This window comes from Aegilops tauschii, chromosome 7, assembly GCF_002575655.3.
Source record: "Aegilops tauschii subsp. strangulata cultivar AL8/78 chromosome 7, Aet v6.0, whole genome shotgun sequence".
Lineage (NCBI taxonomy): Eukaryota > Viridiplantae > Streptophyta > Magnoliopsida > Poales > Poaceae > Aegilops > Aegilops tauschii.
Genome location: NC_053041.3, coordinates 497,091,967 through 497,100,523, shown reverse-complemented (window position 1 = coordinate 497,100,523; position 8,557 = coordinate 497,091,967). Strand labels below are relative to the sequence as shown.

The 8,557-nt window shown below is 42.1% G+C and overlaps 1 long non-coding RNA gene across 31 annotated transcripts; it reads right to left on the bottom strand.

Moving 5' to 3' along the window:
* Nucleotides 1-2,155: 2,155 nt before the first annotated feature.
* On the bottom strand, nt 2,156-8,232 carry LOC141027672 (uncharacterized). Of its 31 annotated transcripts, XR_012189376.1 has the most exons (11): nt 7,901-8,232; nt 7,591-7,786; nt 7,098-7,308; nt 6,878-6,957; nt 6,679-6,716; nt 5,883-6,100; nt 5,293-5,421; nt 4,360-4,429; nt 3,536-3,665; nt 3,018-3,205; nt 2,156-2,917 (listed from the first exon to the last, which is right to left on the bottom strand). It is a non-coding gene; the product is annotated as an uncharacterized lncRNA (long non-coding RNA). The 31 variants fall into 31 exon arrangements; XR_012189358.1 differs by lacking the exon at nt 3,536-3,665 and having other exon boundaries at nt 3,018-3,247; nt 4,360-4,831; XR_012189379.1 differs by lacking the exon at nt 3,536-3,665 and having other exon boundaries at nt 3,018-3,217; nt 4,360-4,831.
* Nucleotides 8,233-8,557: the final 325 nt, after the last annotated feature.

Here is an 8,557-nt window from a genome sequence, read left to right as displayed (position 1 = left end):
TCCTAGTACAGAGCTTGATTAGTAGTCCTTAGAATGCTAGATGATATTTAGATACGACTTCCGTTGCTGTCGATGGTTCATCTAAAGGCAATGCACGATGAGAGCTAGTCGCCGCTTTGTGGTGACCTTGAAACAAAAGGCACATATGTCTCCTTCATGGATTTTTGCAAAGCGGCGGAACTCAGACCAGTTGGTTGTCATGGTGGGTCTCTTGTCATTTCCTAGCATGATGCGATAATTGGCGTGTAGATCATTGTTTGCAAGCCTGAGTGTATCATAATCTGGGTCAATGTAATCTTTTAGTTTGCTTTCAGTGTAGTTGACCTGAAAATACTGGTGAAAAAAAAATGGAATTAACTAAATGGATTGGAGAGTGTCTTGTCACTCTTACACTAAGAAGGTTTAAATATAGATAGTGAGAACAGTTATCAGTAAATAATGGCAGGAAGCAAAAGAAGGGTGCAGAGCGTAGGATCCATAGCAGTTTTCAGATAAGTAAAATACGGTTGTCGGATTCGTAACAAGTTAACACACAAACCAACTGAGTCTATGAGTCGGTCATATAGGAGCCATAGCAGTTTCACTATGCTAATCCTGACACGTATAATTTAATACTACAATTTGACAACTAAAATTGCTACTCTAATGGTTGTGAATATATTCCCTAATAAGCAAAGAAGTTATAAGAACACCTCTTCCGACATCTCCTTTACTGGAAGAAAACTAAAGTAGTCTATGCCGGAGTTCATGCCCAGCAACCGAGTCTACACCTTTTCTCTGTGCATAGCTTTATTTTCAGTTACGTATGTCTGAGATAAGGCTACACAAGGAAGGATCAGGAATTCAGGATTTAGTTCAATGTTGTAACAGAGTTATATATGAATCCTTAAAGAAAAAAGATTTTATTTACAGAGAGTATCTATAAAAATGCTGCAATACGCAGATTTATGGTGAAAATGTCAACTATTATTCTGAAGTTTCAGAGAACAAAAAGGCTTAAGTAAAATGGTGTACTAAGTTGAAAAGTAATCTAAAATGAAACTATGCATGATCATTTATCAGAGGATTGATGTGATGATTCGCAGGCCAACACTACTATCTACTGGCTTTCAGATAATTAGCATGCAAGGAGGAAAAAGATGAGTCGTGGAAGATGAAGAAAAGTGAAAAGAAAATACAAGATTCTTCTACTGCTCTGTAACTTGAGCCTTGTGCTTTTCATGTAACTTCATGTGATTCAGGAGAGTGGGCATGTTCGGCAACCATCTAGCTTCACAAAACTTCACGTATCTAGCTTTTCTTCCCAGCTTCCTACTCCACGCAATGAGAGAAATCTGTTCGGTAGCATCGCTAGCTTCTTGCATCGCTAGGGCCTGTTTTAGCGCCATAATGACACTTTTTCATGTAACTTCATGTAATTCCTTCTACAGGAACGTGTGTGCAACAATTCGTGGAAGTACAGAAGAGCACTACATATGCAATATGACTTCAGAGTGAAACATGTGATTATTAACTGACCAAGCAAATGTAGCTTCAACTCCACATGAGAAAATCCATGCAGGAACATGCGAGCCTAAACACTAAGAGAAACATCAATCTTGGCATACAAAACCAAAAATGAAGCAAGAATTTGACAGTAAACAAAACCATTCTAGTGACTTGCATCCTGCAAAACCCATAGCATTCACAGGTTATCTAGCACAACACTTTTTAATCATAGTGAGCTCAGCTATAAAACTTGGACTGCTTAAAAAGAAGCATCCACTCACATAGAGTTGCTGGTCTCATCAAACAATTATTAATTGGGCCAAACATACCAGTGGCTGACAGTACTAAATATCATCAGAGATGTTAATTTCTAATCAAGTTCGTATGGAAAATTCACATGCTCCTGAATTTTTAGCAACACAAAGTAAAGTTTCTTTTGCAACCATTCAGTGCAGGATGGAGTCAGTCATGACAGAGTAATGTTTTCTTATTTTAACATAATTAAATCAACATTGAAGCATATGGTATACAAAGATTTCAAAATAATTGATAAGAAATGGAAGTGTTATCAATTCTTTAAGGCAAGACAGTAAAAGAATAGATCGAGCATTACTTTCACTATGTTGGATGAGCACAATAGTTGGCCTAAAGCATAAGAAAGTTCAAGTAGCTTCGTGATAAACAATCTTATAGGTTGCCAAAGTACAGTGTCAGTATTTCTTATGCACTCATATGCTCATCTAGATTCTAAAAATATCACATCTTATGGGTATTATTGAATATCTCCAACGTGGCGCTGTGACAGAGAACCACACATTCTGGACACCTATACACACGCGTGGCGCATATAGCATAGAGATCACCACGTGGTTGACTGTTGGTCTTGGTTCCATCGACCAGTTCATTGGATTCGTTCCCCTCTCCCCACTGTACTCGTACTGGAGAGAAAGTACGGCTCCATCTTCACGGACGCTCACGCTGCAGCTTGGCGGCGGAGCAGCTCTCGCTGCAGCTCAGAGGGGCCGCGACTACATCTGCATCTCGGTGGCCCGGTAGCTTGGAGGCGCAACGGCTCGTCGGCTCCATCTGCATCTCGGCGGACCAGCAGCTCGGAGCTGCGGAAGGGGGTATGGCGCCACCGTTGCTCGTATCGGCGAGCCAAATCCTCGCAGTTGCTGCTGTTGCTCCCCACTGAAGGTGGCGTCTATTCTGGCTGTGCCGACACTCCCTGAAGCTGATGACTTTCGACTGCAAGCGAGGCTCCAGCAAGACCATGGTGGCCGCCGTTGCCGCTCAGGTAAAAACTAACCTCCTTCATTGTTTGATGAATTTGTAGATTTTTTTGTGATTCAATTCCACTATAGCACGAGGAGCACCATATCTACTCTTTTGCCGAGATTAGTGGAACGACAAAGTACATCTTCATTTTCTGAAAAATAGAACAAAAAACAGAACAAGATGCAGGGAGTGAGCACTCTTTGAAGTAAACTCCAAAAGGAGAAACTTATAACTTCACTAAATAACTATACCAGGAGCAACATTACTGATTACATCCTCATGGTCTCGTCATTTACAATAGGCCCAGTTGGAAAATGGCCTGTCAGGCCGTCGACGTTGCTGACGTGGTGCACCGGCCCACATTATCGGTGAACCATTGTCGGAGTTGAACTTGTTGATGGACAGTGATGATGGAATGCATCCCTAAGGCCTGAACGAACTGAGCATTTTCCTGTTTGTTTATCTAGCCTCTCATTCTTAACTTGACATACAAATGAAAAAAAAGGTATCGGAGAAAGAGGGTGGAGACTAAACAAAGAGAAACCAAGATACCAAATGAATAGTGATAATGAAAATAGAAAGCGAAAAGTGAATAAAGAGAAACCAAAGACTCGAGAAAATAGAGTAAGAACGAACGGCGAGGACCTAGCACTACTTTGCTAATAGCCAAGCCTGAATCATACCAAGAACTTTGGTTGTCAACCTCATTGGCTGCTATTTTTTCACTCTACACTCGCTTCACTTTTTGCAATTTTGGAAGAATGTGTACCTTTTTAACTCTAATATCCAAAATCTCGTATAAGAATGTTCATAGTAGCACTAAGTTAATTAGTGCCTCCATCATATCTAGTGCCACATGATTACCAACTCTAAAACAATGGCTTCATCAGCAATCCTTCCTGATGAACCCAAAATAAATTTTAGTCCTTCTGCTCGAGGCAGTGTGATGCAATATGGAGCATCAAGCAGTACACTGAACACCCAACTTGCACATAATGCTTACAAACCAAAGAGTGACAGAAATCTCGTCTTACCACGTACATTTATTATAACAAGTAAAGTAATTCAAAGTACACTCTTTTCGTCGGTACAATCTTGCGTACTGAAATCAAGAAGCCTAGTAATGTGAAATCATGAATTAGTCAATTGATAAAATCTAGTGTGTACATTAGACTATCTGCACATTTTGCAAAAGAAAGTGAGTGTACGTAATTACCAGAGCCACAATGTGCATACCACTGATGTGGCCACCTAAACATAGCAAAGAGCATGTTTTTTGCTAAGACCCTAAATCCTAGACATTTTTTCAAGCAGCTTGTAGCTAGCACCATTTTTTCTTAGTAGAAAAGGTTGTATAAATTATAAACATATTTTGTTACAAAATCTAAAGATGCGGACCCATACAAAGGCTGCATTTCCCTCTAAAATGTCCAAATAACACAAGGTATGCTGTCACATCCTAAAATAGAGCGATGAGCATTATTCAACAAGAAACCAGTTTCAGCTAGCAAGGACAGGGGTTAAAGCCTCAAACTCACTGTGACTAAGAAAAGGTCGCCACTTACATGAGATGAGAGCATGGTGGATACATACCTAGAGTTGTCTTTCTTCTCCACTGCCTCATGGGTAGAGAACAGATCAATCAACATCTAATCTTAGTAACCTGAGAGGGAGAAAGAGAGGGTAAAAAGACTCACAAATCAAATAAAATTATATCTTCTCCAGTATGTTGATTAGTGCAAAGCAGGAAGCACAACAAGATTAGATAAAATCCACACCTTTAAATTTCTTTTGTCCCTACAACTAATAAACCGATAACAACTCACCGCCAAATATGTAGCAGCAAAATAGGAAAACTTGACAGTGCAAGCAAGACACACAACAGATGGAATTATAGTGCAAGCAAAATAGGAAATTCCTGAATTTCTGTAGGCTAGCACACAGTGGAATTGTAGTCTCTAATCACAAACCCATAGATCCCCTGTAAGAACTTTTCCTTGTAAAGCAGCCTATTCATAGACGACCAGTGGCCCCGTGCAGCCAGCTGCCCAGAAGAATCTCCTATCTGGTGGCAGGAAGACACCATTCTTAGAAATCTCAAGCTCCACCCCAGCGAGCACAATCCCATCACCAGTAATCTCACACATGTATGAAAGAGAGAGCAAAGTAAACTACACATCATCATGTCACCATGCAAGGTTAATTTAGCAGTAGGTACAACAACACTTAACAGGGGACGTCGGGTCACCACCTAATCTATTTTGTATACCAGTAGTATATACAGGCCATTTGATCAGGTCAGTGTAACCTAAAATATATCTTGGCATGAATAAATGGAATCACTCGCTTTTATAAAGGAAAGCATCAGTATGGGATAAGTGCAGATAAATTAATTCATCTGCCTCTACTTCCATTAAGTGACTGGAATCAACTTAGAATTATGAAGTTAGCATCCATCTTCAATTAGAAAAACGAACAAAATTTACAAAATTGTCAAACAACTAAACATGTGTGTGTTGTGCCTACCTCTGATTAATGTTACAGATGACGTGAATATTCAGTAATTGCTCAGCCCAAATCCACTGCATTTGCTGATCATTCTTCAGCAGAATAGTAGGAGCGCAAGGCCACACCAGGTTGCAAATTCTATCACTGCTGCTTGAATTAAAATGTGGAAGACAAGGAAAAATTAAGTGTCACAAAATAACATTATGCCAAATGATAAGCATGTATGTAGGAAATTAAATTCCAGTAAAAGATTTCTCTAAAGGGAATATGATGCCATTAACATTCTGCAATGACTTTTCCAGAAGAACGAACATGGGCTGCAAGCTTTATTCGTTGGGTGATTACCGAGATCAACAGAATAGGTAAGATAATTAGTGCATCACAAATTTGTGAAGAGAAAAAATATGTCTGGGCTTACAGAAACACCATTCATCCTAGTAACCTTAATTATCATAACACACACACTTGGTTGAAATCACAAAAACTTATAGGCTGTAAACCAGCTACGCCACCAAAATCTCGATAAACTTGGAAAGAAGATCATGAGCACACACTTGGTTGAACAAACGAAGCAAGGCATGAAAGAGAAAAATGGGGGAAGAACTCGCCGGAGCAGTATGTGCAGAGCAACCAGGGATATAGAATATTTGCCAATGGCAAACTGAAGAAAATATCAGGATATCAATATGAAACGACGATGATGTGCGCCTTGCCACAATAGCTGCAATAGCCACAAAGTTGGGGCATCATAAGGGCTAATGTTTTCTTCAGAATCCCATACCAAACCTCTAATGTGCAAACTGCTTTGCACAATTGCCGGCACCATCTGAGGTTGATCGGTAAGATAATAAAAAATATGAGAAGAAGAAAGGTCATCAGTCCAATATCAACATGTGTGCCTTAATTTTCTCGTAATACATATGTAAGAGAATCAACATATAGCGCATGATCAGATCTTACTTTTATTGATTAGAAGGCATCTCTAGACGCTATCAGCATCCCAAAGAAACTACGGGTAAGAGTAACCATCTATTTGAAATTTTCAAGTCATTCTTCTTAAATATTATACCACATGGTATATGTCCATGTCAAAAAGAGGAATCAGATGGAAACCAATGAGCATATGGTACAATAACTGTATCCTAAAACAGAAGCCAAACTCAGCACTAAAATTTTAAAGGAATATAAGCTGGCAACTGACGTCTTAAATAGTGAATATCGATAATACCTCAAAGCATGAAAATTTTGTCTGCTAATAATTCATATCAAAGAGATATAGAACTAAGAGAGTGTGCACACACAAGAAATACATGCATGTCAAATAAAGATATTTGAATGAACCTAAGTAAAATATTAGACGACCTTCGAAATCTAGACCATACACTGCTGAGGTTATAGCATTACCTGCTTCATTTCTGGCACGAAGACAATCTGAACTTAGTCTGCAGTTGAACACCGAGAAATAAGATTTCAGAATATAAGGCAACAATTTGTATGTTTTATACAAAGAAATCTGCAGACGCGATATGAGATTTATGAGCAAACAAACATGCAGTTAAACGAGCTACAACATAAACAAACTCATAACTTGTGGTGAGTATACCTGCCTAGTAGTAGATAGATCACTCTACGTTAGACTTAATTCCCATCAACAATATATCAGGTAGATTTACATCATTGAACCTGCAACAAATCCCAAAAAAGTAACACTGTTAAAGATCAGAACATATGTATGTGAAACACAAATAGTATAAGGAGGAAGCAATGAAGCCAGACACACAAAGGGACACACAATCGTGACTATCCATGGCTAGAATTGCAACCTGCCGGTGGTAGGCGAATAGCAGAGGCTGGATCCGGCAGGGGTGCACCCAACGATGTTCGCCGCAAGCCGTGACTGCCCACCGTTGTCCTGTGAAGAAGTGGCTAGGGCGGCGACGCGGCAGGGCATGAGTGAGGAAGAAGAGAAATCTGATTGGGGAGGGCGTCGTGGAGCGTGGTAGCTGCAGGTCGGCTTCCCTTGACGGCCTCTTCCTACAGGGCACGGTGTAGGAGAATCAAACACTATATTAGTTCATCAAAAATCAATCTTGTTTGAAACATGGGATAGGATCTGTAGCTAACAAGATCAACCATCAATGACTTATCCTAAGTAAACACGACCAAATAATCAAGCAAATAAACTGTAATCCCATCTCAGTTAGCAATATAAACAATTACCCAACAATTCGAATCTCAACTCTCCCAGTCACGACATGACAAGAAGAGGACGAGTCTAGATGAAATATACCCGCTTGCGATGGCCAGGAGGTTCACCTTGTTCTTGACGGTGGGACTTTGCGATCATGTTCAAGAACGGACCTCCGCCGCAGCCAGCACACTGGAAACACAGCCGCAGGATCTACCCCTCCTTGCCAATTTCAGGAACGGACCACCGCCGCAGCCAGCACACTGAATATTGCCCCGGGTCACTTGTTCCTTACTGGCTAGCAGCAAGTGCCATGGTGGTCACCTGTTCATTGAGATCCGGTCGGCAACGAGCGCCATGGAGGGACAGAGAAAAAAATGTGCGGTTGGCCATGGAGGCAGCAAGGACGCGACGAGGAGGCGAAGACAGGCGGCGGACCTCCTTCGTCTTCCCCGCGGCTGCACCCCACCGTGACCGGAGCGCAGTCCCCGCCGCTCTTCACCACTCTTCACCGGCACGGATCCATCGCCTGTGTGCGCCTTCTATGGCGCCGCCGCCGCTGCTCTTCACCGGCACGGATCCACCGCCCGTGTGCGCCTTCTATGGTGCCGCCGCCGGAGAGAAAAGTGAAGGGGAGGAGGAGGCGGCGCAGTGGAGAGATGGGGAGGACGGAGGCGGGGCTGGATTGGCTGCTCGGAGATGCGGGGATTGGTGGCTAGGTTTTTACTGCGCAGCATGATCCACCCCACGTCTCCCCTTTCTCTCACCCAGGACGCACACAGAGCAACATCTCCTACCCAGTACACTGATGAGTGGGCCCAACCCGACTGAAGCGGAGGAGACGCAGCCGGGTGCAGGAGTGACAAAAGTCTATCCCCTCACGTTGAACGCCCTGCAGCCCACGATCGCAGCGACCCACCCCTCTTTTCCAGCCAAACGCGCGCATACACGCCGTCCGTGACTGCAATGACGGGCCCGCGCAGAAGAGTGGCCCAGCCGTCATCCACTACAACCGAAACTCATTGCGTACAATTAAACCGACGGTCAGATGTTTGACAGAGAAGTAAAAAGGACCAGAAACTTTACAGCGAGGCA